This window comes from Bos grunniens, chromosome 4, assembly GCF_055505025.1.
Source record: "Bos grunniens cultivar Pamir isolate PY7600 chromosome 4, Bosgru_T2T1.0, whole genome shotgun sequence".
In the NCBI taxonomy this organism is placed as follows: Eukaryota; Metazoa; Chordata; class Mammalia; order Artiodactyla; family Bovidae; genus Bos; species Bos grunniens.
In genome coordinates this window covers 42,972,733-42,987,671 of record NC_141168.1, presented here as the reverse complement: position 1 = coordinate 42,987,671, position 14,939 = coordinate 42,972,733, and the positions used below count along the sequence as shown (strand labels likewise).

The 14,939-nt window shown below is 42.4% G+C and overlaps 1 non-coding gene across 1 annotated transcript; it reads right to left on the bottom strand.

The window, feature by feature from the left end:
* Window positions 1-7,022: 7,022 nt before the first annotated feature.
* On the bottom strand, window positions 7,023-7,127 carry LOC147373991 (U6 spliceosomal RNA). The gene has a single exon (XR_015163337.1). It is a non-coding gene; the product is annotated as a U6 spliceosomal RNA (small nuclear RNA).
* Between the last annotated feature and the right edge of the window lie 7,812 nt (window positions 7,128-14,939).

The following is a 14,939-nucleotide window of genomic DNA, read 5'->3' as shown; positions in this document are numbered from 1 at the left end:
CATGTCCTTAAACACTTCTCTACATGCATTGCACAATAGGGGCCACTTTTATTCATGTATAATCCTGTTCTCAATGCAGCAAGCAAATGGTTAGAAACATTTGTAAGTATTCTTAAACACTTCTCAGGTCAAGGAGATCCAACCAGTCCATCCTAAAGGAAATCAGTCCTGAATATTAACTGGAAGGACTGATGTTGAAGCTGAAACTCCAACACTTTGGCCGCCTGATGCGAAGAGCTGACTTATTGGAAAAGACCCTGATGCTGGGAAAGATTGAAGGCAGGAAGAGAAGGGGACGACAGAGGATGAGATGGTTGGATGGCATCACCGACTTGATGGACATGATTTTGAGTAAACTCCTGGAGTTGCTGATGGACAGGGAGGCCTGGCGTGCTGTAGTTCATGGGGTCGCAAAGAGTTGGGACATGACTGAACGACTGAACTGACTGAAACACTTCTCTAACGCCATGCAGATCAGCTTAAAGCAACAGCCCCTAGCCTTTTTGTCACCAGGGACTGGTTTCATGGAAGACAATTTTCCCACAGACCAGGTGGGCGGGGGATGGTTTTAGGATGATTCAAGCACATCACATTTACTGTGCACTTAATTTCTATTATTATTGTGTGTGTGTGTGTGTGTGTGTGTGAGTCGCTTAGTCACGTCTGACTCTTTGTAAGCCCATGGACTGTAGCCCTCCAGGCTTCTCTGTCCATGGAATTCTCCAGGCAAGAATACTGGAGTGAGTTGCCATTCCCTTCTCCAAGGGATCTTCCCAATTCAGGGATCGAACCCAGGTCTCCTGCAATGAAGGCAGATTCTTTACCGTCTGAGCTACCAAGGGAAGCCCTGTTATTATTACATTGTGATATATAATGAAATAATTATATAACTCACCATATGAAGAATCTGGAGAAGGCAATGGCACCCCACTCCAGTACTCTTGCCTGGAAAATCCCATGGATGGAGGAGCCTGATGGGCTGCAGCCCATGGGGTCGTGAAGAGTCGGACACGACTGAGCAACTTCACTTTCACTTTTCACTTTCATGCATTGGAGAAGGAAATGGCAACCCACTCCAGTGTTCTTGCCTGGAGAATTCCAGGGACTGCAGAGCCTGGTGGGCTGCCGTCTATGCGGTTGCACAGAGTCGGACATGACTGAAGCGACTTAGCAGCAGCAGCAGCAGTAGCATGAAGAATCAGTGAGCAATAGGGAACAGCTGTAAATACAAATGAAGCTTCGCTTGTTTGCCTGCTGCTCACCTCTTGCTGTATGGCCTGGTTCCTAACAGGCCACAGACCAGTAGCAGTGTATCACTCTTAGAAAACATTTTTTATTACAAGGATTCTTAAACAACATGCTCTAAATGCTTGTCAGAATGGCTACCATTTCCATCAATGATGTAACACTATTCTCAATGTAACAGGCAGGTAGCGTTATTAGAAGTCTCTATTTCAAGTGTTCTTAAAAATTCTGTACATGCAGTTACAGAATAGGTGCTACCCTTTCACTGATAAAACCATGTTCTCAATGTGGCATGCAAGTAGTGTTCCTAGAAAAACATTTTTGGTTTGTTTTTTATTTTTTAAAAATTGTATTGAAGTGTAGTTGATTTATAATGTGTTAATTTCTGCTGAACAGTAAAGTGATTCAGTTGTATATATATATTCCTCTTCATATTATTTTCCACTATGGTTTATCACAGGTTATTGAATATATTTCCCTGTGCTATACAGGAGGACCTTGTTTATCCATCCTATATACAATATTTTGCATCTTCTAATCCACCCTCTATCCCCCTCCCCACTGGTGAACTACAAATCTATTCTCTGTGAGCCTTTTCTTTGAAATGCCTTTATTACAAGTGTTCATAAACACTAATCTACAATGCATTGCCGAATATATGTCTCCTATTTGCTGTTAAAACTCACTGGTCAATGCAAAGAGCAAGTAGTGTTCTTTGAAGCATCTTTTGTACAAGTGTTTTATAACATTTTAACATGCTTTCCAAATGACCATAATTTCCATTAAATGATATAATACTGTTCTCAGGGCAGCAAGCAAGTAGCATTCTTAGAAATGTGTTTATTTATTTATTATTTTATTTAAGGATAATTGCTTTATAGAATTTTGTTGTTTTCTGTCAAACCTCAACGTGAATCAGTCATAGGTATACATATATCCCTTCCCTTTTGAACCCCCCTCCCATCTCCTGCCCCATCCCACCCCTCTAGATTGATACAGAGCCCCTGTTTGAGTTTCCTGAGCCATACAGCAAATTCTCTTTGGCTATCTATTTTACATATGGTAATGTAAGTTTCCATGTTACTCTTTCCATACATCTCATTCTCTCCTCCCCTCTCCCCGTGTCCATAAGTCTATTCTCTATGTCTGTTTCTCCACTGCTGCCCTGTAAATAAATTCTTCAGTACCATTTTTCTAGATTCCGTATATATGCATTAGGATACGATATTTATCTTTCTCTTTCCGACTTATTTCACTCTGTATAATAGGTTCTAGGTTCATCCACCTCATGAGAACTGACTCAAATGCATTCCTTTTTATGGCTGAGTAATATTCCATTGGGTATATGTACCACAACTTCTTTATCCATTCATCTGTCGATGGACATCTAGGTTGCTTCCGTGTTCTCAGTTCAGTCACTCAGTCATGTCTGACTCTTTTTGACCCCATGGACTGCAGCACGCCAGGCCTCTCTGTCCATCACCAACTCCCAGAGTCAAACTCATGTCCATTGAGGCAGTGATGCCATCCAACCATATCATCCTCTGTCATCCCCTTCTCCTCTTGCCTTTAGTCTTTCCCAGCATCAGGGTCTTTTCCAATGAGTCAGCTCTTCACATGAGGTGGCCAAAGTATTGGCATTTCAGCTTCAACATCAGTCCTTCCAATGAACATTCAGGACTGATCTCCTTTAGCATGGACTGGTTGGATCTCCTTGCAGTCCAAGAGACTCTCAAGAGTCTTCTCTAACGCCACAGTTCAAAAGCATCAATTCTTCTGTGCTCAGCTTTCCTTATAGTCCAACTCTCATATCCATACACGACTACTGGAAAAACCATAGCCTTGACTAGATGGACCTTTGTTGGCACAGTAATGTCTCTGGTTTTTAATATGCTGTCTAGGTTGGTCATAACTTTCCTTCTCATGGCTGCAGTCAGCATCTGCAGTGACTTTGGAGCCCCCCAAAATAAAGTCATTCACTGTTTCCACTGTTTCCCCATCTATTTCCCATGAAGTGAAGGGACCAGATGCTATGATCTTCATTTTCTGAATGTTGAGCTTTAAGTGAACTTTTTTACTCTCCTGTTTCACTTTCATCAAGAGGCTCTTTAGTTCTTCTTCACTTTCTGCCATAAGGGTGGTGTCATCTGCATATCTGAGGTTATTGATATTTCTCCCGACAATCTTGATTCCAGCTTGTGCTTCTTCCAGCCCAGCGTTTCTCATGATGTACTCTGCATATAAGTTAAATAAGCAGGGTGACAATATACAGCCTTGACGTACTCCTTTTCCTATTTGGAACCAGTCTGTAGTTCCATGTCCAGTTCTAACTGTTGCTTCCTGACTTGCATACAGATTTCTCAGGAGGCAAGTCCGGTGTTCTGGTATTCCCATCTCTTTAAGAATTTTCCACAGTTTATTGTGATCCACACAGTCAAAGGCTTTGGCATAGTCAATAAAGCAGAAATAGATGTTTTTCTGGAACTCTCTTGCCTTTTCAGTGATCCAACGGATGTTGGCAATTTGATCTCTGATTCCTCTGCCTTTTCTAAATCCAGCTTGAACATCTGGAATTTCATAGTTCATATATTGTTGAAGCCTGGCTTGGAGAATTTTTAGTATTTACTGGCGTGTGAGATGAGTACAATTGTGTGATAGTTTGAGCATTCTTTGGCATTGCCTTTCCTTGGGATTGAAATGAAAACTGACCTTTTCCAGTCCTGTGGCCACTGCTGAGTTTTCCAAATTTGCTGGCATATTGAGCGCAGCACTTTCACAGCATATCTTTTAGGATTTGAAGTAGCTCAACTGGAATTCCATCACCTCCACTAGCTTTGTTCGTAGTGATGTTTCCTAAGGCCCACTTGACCTCACATTCCAGGATGTCTGGCTCTAGGTGAGTGATCACACCATCATGATTATCTGGGTCGTGAAGATCTTTTTTGGATAGTTTTGTGTATTCTTGCCACCTCTTCTTAAAATCTTCTGCTTCTGTTAGGTCCATACCATTTCTGTCCTTTATTGAGCCCATCTTTGCATGAAATGTTCCCTTGGTATCTCTAATTTTCTTGAAGAGATCTCTAGTCTTTCCCATTGTATTTTTTTTCTCTATTTTTTGCACTGATCATGGAGGAAGGCTTTCGTATTTCTCCTTGCTATTCTTTGGAACTCTGCATACAAATGGGTATATCTTTCTTTTTCTCCTTTGCTTTTTGATTCTCTTTTTTCACAGCTATTTGTAAGGCCTCCTCAGACAGCCAATTTGCTTTTTTGAATTTCTTTTTCTTGGGGATGGTCTTGATCCCTGTTTCCTGTACAGTGTCACAAACCTCTGTCCATAGTTCATCAGGCACTCTGTCTATCAGATCTAGTCCCTTAAATCTATTTCTCATTTCCACTTTATAACTGTAAGGGATTTGGTTAGGTCATATCTGAATGGTCTAGTGGTTTTCCGTATTTTCTTCAGTTTAAGTCTGAATTTGGCAATAAGGAGTTCATGATCTGAGCCACAATCAGCTCCCTGTCTTGTTTCTCCTGACTGTATAGAGCTTCTTCACCTTTGGCTGAAAGAATATAATCAGTCTGATTTCGGTGTTGACCATCTGGTGATGTCTATGTGTAGAGTCTTCTCTTGTGTTGTTTTAAGAGGGTGTTTGCTATGAGTAGTGCGTTCTCCTGGCAAAACTCTATTAGCCTTTGCCCTGCTTCATTCTGTACTCCAAGGCCAAATTTGCCTTTTACTCTTGGATAAGGAAATGGCAACCCATTCCAGTATTCTTGCCTAGAGAATCCTGGGGACAGAGGAGCCTGGTGGGCTGCTGTCTATGGGGTTGCGCAGAGTCAGACACGATTGAAGTGACTTTGCATGCATGCATGCATGGGAGAAGGAAATGGCAACCAACTCCAGTATTCTTGCCTAGAGAATCCCAGGGACTGAGAAGCCTGGTGGGCTGCCGTCTGTGGGGTCGCACAGAGTCGGACACGACTGAAGTGACTTAGCAGCCGCAGCAGCATCCAGGTATCTCTTGACTTCCTACTTTTGCATTCCAGTCCCCTGTAATGGAAAGGACATCTTTTTTGGGTGTTAGTTCTAGAAGTTCTTGTCGGTCTTCATAGAACCGTTCAACTTCAGCTTCTTCAGCATTACTGGTCGGGGCATAGACTTGGATTACCGTGATATTGAATGGTTTGCCTTGGAAACGAACAGAGGTCATTCTCTTGCTTTTGAGATTGCATTTCAGACACTTTTGTTGACTATGATGGCTACTCCATTTCTTCTAAGGGATTCTTGCCCACAGTGGTAGATATAATGGTCATCTGGGTTAAATTCATCCATTCCAGTCCATTTTAGTTTGCTGATTCCTAAAATGTCGATGTTCACTCTTGCCATCTCCTGTTTGACCACTTCCAATTTGCCTTGATTCATGGACCTAACATTCCAGGTTCCTATGCAATATTGCTCTTTACAGCATCGGACCTTGCTTCCATACCAGTCACATCCACAACTGGGTGTTGTTTTTACTTTGGCTCCATCTCTTCATTCTTTCTAGAGTTATTTCTCCACTGATCTCCAGTAGCATATTGGGCACCTACCGACCTGGGGAGTTCATCTTTCAGTGTCCTATCTTTTTGCTTTTTCTTACCATTCATAGGGTTCTCAAGGTAAGAATACTGAAGTGGTTTGCCATTCCCTTCTCCAGTGGACCACATTTTGTCAGAACTCTCCACCATGACTCGTCCGTCTTGGGTGGCCCTACACGGCATGGCTTATAGTTTCATTGAATTAGACAAGGCTGTGATCCATCTGATTTAGATTTTTAGTTTTCTGTGATTGTAGTTTTCAGTCTGTCTTCCCTCTGATGGAGAAGGATAAGAGGCTTATGGAAGCTTCCTAATGGGAGAGACTGACTGAGGGGGAAATTGGGTCTTGTTCTGATGGGCGGGGCCGTGCTCAGTAAATCTTTAATCCAATTTTCTGTTGATGAGTGGAGCTGTGTTCCCTCTGTGCTATTTGCCTGGGGCCAAAATATGGTGGAGGTAATGAAGATAATGGTGACCTCCTTCAAAAGATCCCATGAATGTACTGCTACACTCAGTGCTCCCAACCCTGCAGCAGGCCACCACCGACCCACACCTCCGCTGGAGACTCCTGGACACTCACAGGCAAGTCGGGTCAGTCTCTTGTGGGGTCCCTGCTCATTTCTCCTGGGTCCTAGTGCAAAGGTTCTGTTTGTGCCCTCCAAGAATCTACTTCCCAGTTCTATGTAAGTTCTGGTAGCTCTATGGTGGGGTTAATGGTGACCTCCTCCAAGAGGGCTTATGCCATACCCAGTCTGCTGCACCCAGAGCCCCTGTCCCTGTGGCAGTCCACTGTTGACCCTTACCTCCACAGGAGATGCTCAAACACAGTTCTGTCTCAGCCTCTGTGGGGTCTCTGGGTCCTGGTGCACACGAGGTTTGTTTGAGCCCTCGGAGCGTCTCTGGTGGGTATGGGGTTTGATTCTAAACACGAATTTGCCCCTCCTACCGTCTTGCTGGGGCTTCTTTGCCCTTGGACATAGGGTATCTCCTCATGGCTGCTCGCTCAATGTCACACAGCCACCATGTTCTAGCTATTGTAAATAGTGCTGCAGTGAACAATGGGATACATGTGTCTTTTTCAATGTTGGTTTCCTCAGGGTATATGCCTAGGAGTGGGATTGCTTGGTTGTATGGTGGTTTTATTCCTAGTTTTTGAGGAATCTCCATACTGTCTTCCATAGTGGCTGTATCAATTTAAAAATATGGAGCTTCACGAATTTGTGTATCATCCTTGCACAGGGGCCATGCTAATCTTCTCTGTATCGTTCCAGTTTTAGTATATGTGCTGCTGAAGTGAGCACTAGAAACATGTTTATTATGTGTTCTTAAACAGATCTGTACATTCTTTGCAGAATGAATATACCTTTCATTAAATGACTATCATTTTTCTCATTGCAGCAGTAAGTAGCATTCTTAGAAATAGCTAGATTACAAGTTTTCTTAAACACTTCTGTACATGAATTACAGATGGTTATAACTTCCAGTCAGTGATGTAACACTGTTCTTAATGCAGCGAATAAGTAGTTCTCTGAAGCATTTTTATAAAGTGTCTTTAAACATTTCTCTAAATGCATTGCAGATGGGTGCCACTTCCATTCACTTGGAAAATCACAGAGTGTTTTTGCTCACCATTCAATTCTATTAGGATTAATTATTAATTAATTGCTGACTGACAGTGCACTCCAAGCGAAAATTAAGACCATCACAAGATTCTTTGTGCTTTGGGCAAGCAGCTCTCTTAGATAGTTAGATCTCAGGAAGAATTTTAAGGAACCCAGATTTTTGTATCTTTCCATATATAGAAAAGCACTAAAATAATTCACTTGAGATGTCTGTCCTTTGTGACTAGCAGTAATCTTTTAGCAAGATATATGCTGGACTGTGGGCTTCCCAGGTGGCACCAGTGGTAAAGAACCCGCCTGCCAATGCAGGAGACACTAGAGATCGGGGTTCGATCCCTGCCTGGGTTGGGAAGATCCCTAGAGGAGGGCATGGGAACCCACTCCAGTATTCTTCCCTGGAAAATCCCATGGACAGAAGAGCCTGGCGGGCTACAGTCCATAGGGTCACAAAGAGTCAGACATGATTGAAGCGTCTTAACATGTACACACAAGCTAGACTCTTAAGTGTCCCATAGCCAAAAATCACATATAAACTAGCTTCCCTCCGTAGCTCTTCAGAGCAGTTCCCCCAGAGCTACTGGGAGGCTGTCTCCTAGTCTATCCCCCGTAAGTTCCCTGAATAAAACTTAAACTCACAATTCTTTTTTTTTTCTTGGCAGCACAGCATGGGGATCTTACTTCTCTGACCAAGGATCTAACTCGCACCCCTTGCATTGGAAGTGCAGAGTTTTAACCACTGGACCACCAGGGAATTCCCTTAAACTCACAACTCTTATGTTGTACATTTTTCTTTAAGTTGATGCACTGATAAAACAGTGTTGTAAGGCAGCATGCAAGTAGGATTCTTAGAAACATCTTTTTAACTGGTGTTGAGAAAGACTCCTGGACTGCCTTTGAGAATGGGTACAATGTCTTCATCGGCAGTGCACTGTTTTCAGTACAGCATGCAGTAGTGTTCTTGGAAACATCTTTATGATAAGTGTCCGTAAAAACTTCTATTCATACATTGTGGAATGTGTATAACATTTGTTTTCTTTTTTTAGTTGTAATTAATTATTTTATTTATTTAAAAAATTTGAAGTATAGTTGATTTACAGTGTTGTACTAATTTCTGCTGTATAGAAGTGATTCACTTATATACATATATACATTCTTTTTTTATAACATTCACTTCCTGATATGACTTTTGTCAATGTGGAAAGCAAATTGTGAGCTTAGAACAATCTTTCCAAAATTGTTCTTAATTCCATCCATGCCTTAATGAATGGGTATAACATCCATCACTGATGTAATATTGCTCTCAAGTCACCTACCAAGCATTGTTTTTAGACATATCTTTATTTCATGTAGTTTTAAACACTTCGTGACATGCATTGCAGAAACAGTGCCACTTCTATCACCCAGGAAACACTGTTGACTTGGCAAGCAAGTAGCCTCCTTAGAAACACCTTTATTACAAGGGTTCTCAAAACCTCTCTACATGCCTTGCAAAAGGAGTGCCCCTCCCTCCAGGGATATATCACTTTTCTCCACACAGAATGTGTTAATAAGTGGTGTTTCAGAAATGATCTTATTACGGTGTTTAAAACACTTTTGTACATGCTTTATAGAACTGATATAAGCTCCTTTGACTGACATAAAACTGTTCTAAACACAGCAAGCAAGCGTTTCTGGAAATCGTTTTTATTACAATTGTCCTTAAACACTTCTCTACGTGAATAGCAGAATGGGTGACAGGTCCTTTCTTTTGTATAAACAATGTTTTCAGTGCAGCATCAGGTAGCATTCTTAGAAATGTCTTCTCATCAGTGTTCTTTCACTTCTCAACATGTGCTGCAGAGCGGGTGCCTCTTCCATTCACTGATACATAACACAGCTCTCTATGCAGCCAGCAAATAGCATTCACAGTATAGCTATTAAACACTTTTTTACATGAGTTGCTGAATAGGTATAAATTCCATTAAATGATATAATACTGTTCTCAGGACAGCAAATAAGGATTGTTAGCAGACACAGCTTTATTACAAATGTGCTTTTAAATTTCTCTACATGCGTTGCCACATGGGTACCACTCCCATTCACTGTTTTAACACTGTTCTCAATGTGGCCACAAGTAGCACTCTCAGCAACATCTTTATTACAAGTGTTCCTTTGTTTTTGTGGATAGCTATTACTGCCTTAGATGCTTCTTTAAAAACTGAAGTATAGTTGATAATGTATGTTTCAGGTGTACAGCAAAGTGGTTCACTTATACATATGTATATATCTATTTTCCTAGCTTGCCTTCCCTTATAGGTTATTACAAAATACTGAGTGTAGTTCCCTGTGTTATACAGGAGGTCCTTGTTGTTTATCCATGTTATATATGCAGTGTGTGTGTAAATGTTAGTCCTCAACTCCTAATTTATCTCTGCCCCTACTTTGGTAACCACAGGTTTGTTTTCTATGACTATGAGCGGATCTATTTCTGTTTTATATATGTTTCATTTGCATAATTTTTTAGATTCTACATATGTGTTATCATATGATATTTGTTTTTGTCTGGCTTACTTCACTTAGTATGATAATCTCTAGGTCCATCCATGTTGTTGCAAATGGCATTATTTCAGTCTTTTTATGGCTGAGTAATATTCCATTGTATATATGCACCACATCTTTATTCATCTGTTGATGGATACTTAGGTTGCTTTCACGTTTTGGCTATTGTAAATAGTGCTGCTGTGAACAAATAGGGCACATGTATATTTTCAAATTATGGTTTTCTCTGGATTATGCCCAGGAATGGGATTGCTGGAGCATATAATAGTTCTATTTTTAGTTTTTAAAGGAACCTCCATACTGTCCTCCATAGTGGTATAAATGTTCTTAAACACACCTCTTCATGCCTTGTAGATGGAGTCACTCCCATCCACTAGTGTGCACTCTTCTCAATAAAGAAAGCAAGTACCATTCTTAAAAACATTTTTTTTTGCAAATGTTCTCAAATACTTCTCTCAATGCATTGAGAAATGTGTGCCACTTCCATTGACTGTTACAACTCTGTGGTCAAAGCAGCCAGAAAAAAAGGTACTTAGGAATATATGTATTACAGGTAATCTTAACACTTCATATGCATCGCAAAACCTGTTCCATTCACACATATAACACTGTACTCAACACAGCAGCAAGTAGTTTCTTAGAAAAATCTGTATTACAAGCATTCCCAAACATTTTGTACATGCAGGGCAGAATGGGCATACCCTCCATTCACTGATACAACGCTGTTCTCAAGGCAGCAAGTGTTAGTGTTCTGAACAATTTCTTTAAGACCAGTGTATTTAAACACTTCTGTATATGCATTGTTGATGCCTAGAACTGCCACTCACTGACAGAAACTGTTCTCAACTCAGCAAGCAAATTGCAGTTTTAGAAACATCTGTATTATAATTGTTCTTAAACTCATCTCTCTATGCATTGGAGAAAGGTTATAAGCTTCATTCACTGATATAACACTGTTCTCAATGCTGCAAGCAAGCAGTTCTCAGAGAGGTTTTTATTACCAGTGTTCTAGGTGGAGCATCTCTTTTTTCTCTCCCTTTTAATTAACAACTATTTGGACATCCTTAACCAAACAGAAGTGCCTCTGCACATCACACTGTACCTGGACATCCAGGAAGTTCTTACGTATCAGATCTCAGTCATGGAATCCAAAGGAGTTGGCAAGCCACCCCCACCCCTATGCCCTGGGATTGGGTAAGAGGGGAGCTGGTTAGTACAGAACTAGGTGGTTACTCATGGGCAATAAAGAATTTGAGGAGGGCCAGGGTGGCTCAGATGGTAAAGAATCCGCCTGCAAGGCAGGAGACCCAGGTTTGATCCCTGCGTTGGGAAGATCCCCTGGAGAAAGAAATGGCAACCCACTCCAGTATTCTTGCCTGGAGAGTTCCATGGACAGAGGAGCCTGGTGAGCTATATAGTCCATGGGGTCGCAAAGAGTCAGACATGACTGAGCGACTAAAAAAAGTCTGCCTAAGGGGAGATCTGTGTCATGCCATCAGTGTGGGGTAGAATTTGGATGCAGAGGAAAGGGTAGCACTTGCCAAGGGAGCCTCTTCCCCACGGCAAAGATGTAAAAGGCTGGGCTTCCCGCAGCTGCAGCAGCAGCAATGTCTCAGGCAGAGTAGTTTGAAAGCAGCCTCTTGATGGAGGACAGGTAAGGTGAAAATGGCGAGTGACTGCCTGGCTCCTCCTGCTGGGCAGGTTATGCTTGGAAGATCTTATTTCTCTCCAGCAGCACTGGCTTTTCTGAGGCGGGACCTCCATGTTGGGGAAGGGAAAAGAAAGGAAGCACGTGATAACATCGGTGGGCTTTAAACATGCGCAGGTCCTGCTGGCTGCTTCAGGACTTCAGCAGGACCACCCACAAGCCTCTGGGGAGTATGCACTGGAAGATCTTCCCCTGGCTCTGCTGGCATCTCATAGCTCCAAGTGCTAAACCCACCCGTTTCTCCCCCTAGCCCCTGCTCTCAACTCTGCAGCCAGCTCCTCCTGAGAATAGGTTAGGTAATCCGAATACTCGCAGAAAGATGGACCAGGGTCCGCGGACAGGTGAGAATCAACGAACTGAAGCTATAGTGCCACCTTCTGGAAGACAGAGGTTTCCTGCAGCCGGCGCGGTGAGCTATGAGAACAAGAGGAGACACTCAGAAGGAAGAATTCCACCCCAGGAGAGAACGAGAGTGGAGCAAGTCTACCCTTTATAAACCTAGGATCCCTGGAGAAGCAACACCGAAGAACAGTACCTCATCAAAGATAACCAGTAAAGAGACTTCAAACGGTAAAGCAGCAATACAGAAACACAAAGAACTTTAAAAGTCAAGGAAATACACCATCACCAAAAGATATCAACAATTCTCCAAGAGCTGAGCCCAAAGTCCCAGTACATTGCAATCTATCTGATAAAGAATTCAAAATAGCGGTACTGAAGAAACTCAATAAGCTACAAAAAGAATTAAAACAGCTCAGTGGGACTTCCCTGGTGGTGCAGTGGATGGGAACCCACTGGCCAATGCAGGGACCATGAGCTTGACCCCTGGTCCAGGAAGATTCCGCATGCTGTGGAGCAACTAAGCCTATGTGCCACAACTACTGAGCTTGCACTCTAGAGCCCGGAAACTGCAACTACTGAAGCCCATGTGCCTAGAGTCTGTTCCACAAGAGGAGCCACCACAATGAGAAGCCCACGCGCTGCAGTGAAGAGTAGCCCTTGCTCGCCGAAGCAGAGAAAGCCTGTGCAAAAGCAACAGACCCAGCACAGCCAAAAAAAAGCTCAATGATATTGGGGTAAAGATACATGAACAAAATGAGTTACTTATGAAAGACAGTGAAAATATAAAAAAGGGCCAAACAAAAATTCTGGAGTTGAAGAATTCAGTGAATGAGTTGAAGAATGAAATAGCATCTGTAGTAAAGCAGAGGGAAGATAGAACAAATGACTTAGAAGAAAGGAATTTTGAAATAAAGAGTTATACCAGAACAAGGACAAAGAATAAAAATGAGGGGAGGGGGCTTCACTGGTGGATCGGTGGTAAAGAATCCATCTGCCAATGCAGGAGACACAGGTTCAATCCCTGGTCCAGGAAGGTCCCACATGCCTCAGAGCCACTAAGCCCGTGCACCATGACGATTGAGACTGTGCCCTAGATCCTGGGATCTGCAATTACTGAGGCCATGTACCGCAACTACTGAAGCCCTCATGGCCTGGAGCTTGTGCTCCACAATTAGAGAAAGCCCATCAGAAACAGAGACCCAGCACAGCCAAAATTAAATGATTTTTTATATGAGGGGAGAGAACCTATATGTTCTATGGGAATCAATCAATAGGGAATACACTTGAATAATCATGAATCCAGAAATTTGTAGTTAGTGGTTCTTTTATTGTTTTAAATAAATATTCGCTTACACACCTAATTTCTATATTCCTTTCCTTGAAGGACCACCTTCCACAAAATGGATAAGCTGGAGGTCCCTGCAAACGCTAGATCCAAATCTTCGGCTTCAGCGTTAACCACCCTTTATTAATACGACCCTTCTTCAATTTAAATACAACCCTTCCTTTGACACTCCTACAAAAACATCTTGGCAATACCAATCAATCGTCATTGAGAAAATACAATCTTATATTATTTTTATTTATGCTGTTTCCATCTTGCTAGCTAGTCTGCACACCCCATTATGAACCTGTTCATCCAGTCACTTGTGCATTGAAAAAACAAGTCCTGGATTTGTCACTCCTTCATCGTTCTTCCATAGACCCAGATTTCCTAAGTCCAGATTTCCTAATCTAACTAAGGTTACTAGTTGCCTAGGAGATGCCTGCTATTTGATAATGATTGTGACGATACTCATCCTGGGCTTTGAAAAAGCCCCCCTTCCAAATTCACTTTTGATGTCTCAAACTCCTCCTCTTTCAGGCCTCTATCCAGAGCCAGGAGTGACTGTCTCTCCCTACACCTACTGGGTGTTTTAAAGATCAGTGAAATTAGTCTATCAAACATGTTGAAATCCAGAAACTGTTGCCAAGGAAATGTGAGTCAGAGCCCCCCAAACTGTTTCTTCACTTGGAATTTCCTACCACTCTAAAGTAACCATTCTTTCAACAGAGGAACCAACTCAAGTGTTTTCCCACTATTGTTTGAGTCTTGGGAGGTCAGGCCCAGGTGTGTAGGAGCCTCTATGACACACCTTGAGGTAGGGGGCGGGCTTGGGCTGCAGTTTTGCTGCCTCACTGGGCAGTGGGACAATCAATCCCAGCAGCCTGACCCAATCAGAGAGCGGGCAGTGTGCTCTGAGCACACAACCAAGGGCTGATTCAACTTTAGCTGGAAGTCCTTGCCATTCTGAGAACACAAAGCCACCACAGGATTCTGAAGTAGGAGAACCAGCCGCTGTCACAAAGAACCCAACAGTAATTTCCCGGTATAAATAATATGCTACCATTTCTGTGTATTTTTTTTTTAAAGGGACAGAATAACATGTGGCAGAATTCATTTTTGTTTGACTGTGGTTGGACACAGAAGACACTAATTTAAACATTATGCTAAGTGAAAGAAGCCAGGCACAATTGGTCATGCTGTGCTGTGCTTAGTCTCTCAGTTGTGTCTGACTCTCTGCGACCCCATGGACTGTAGCCCCCCAGGCAGCTTTGTCCATGGGGATTTTCCGGGCAAAAATACAGGAGCGGGTTGCCATGCCCTCCTCCAGGGAATTTTCCCAACCCAGGGATCGAACCCAGATCTAGGAGCGGGTTGCCATGCCCTCCTCCAGGGAATTTTCCCAACCCAGGGATCGAACCCAGATCTCCTGCATTACAGGTGGATTCTTTACCAGCTGAGCTACCAGGGAAGCCCCACAATAGGCCATACATTGTATGATTCCATTTATATGGAATGTTAAGAGTAGGCAATGTTAACTTGAATGCTTATATTGCATGTAAGTTATATGCAATGTTAT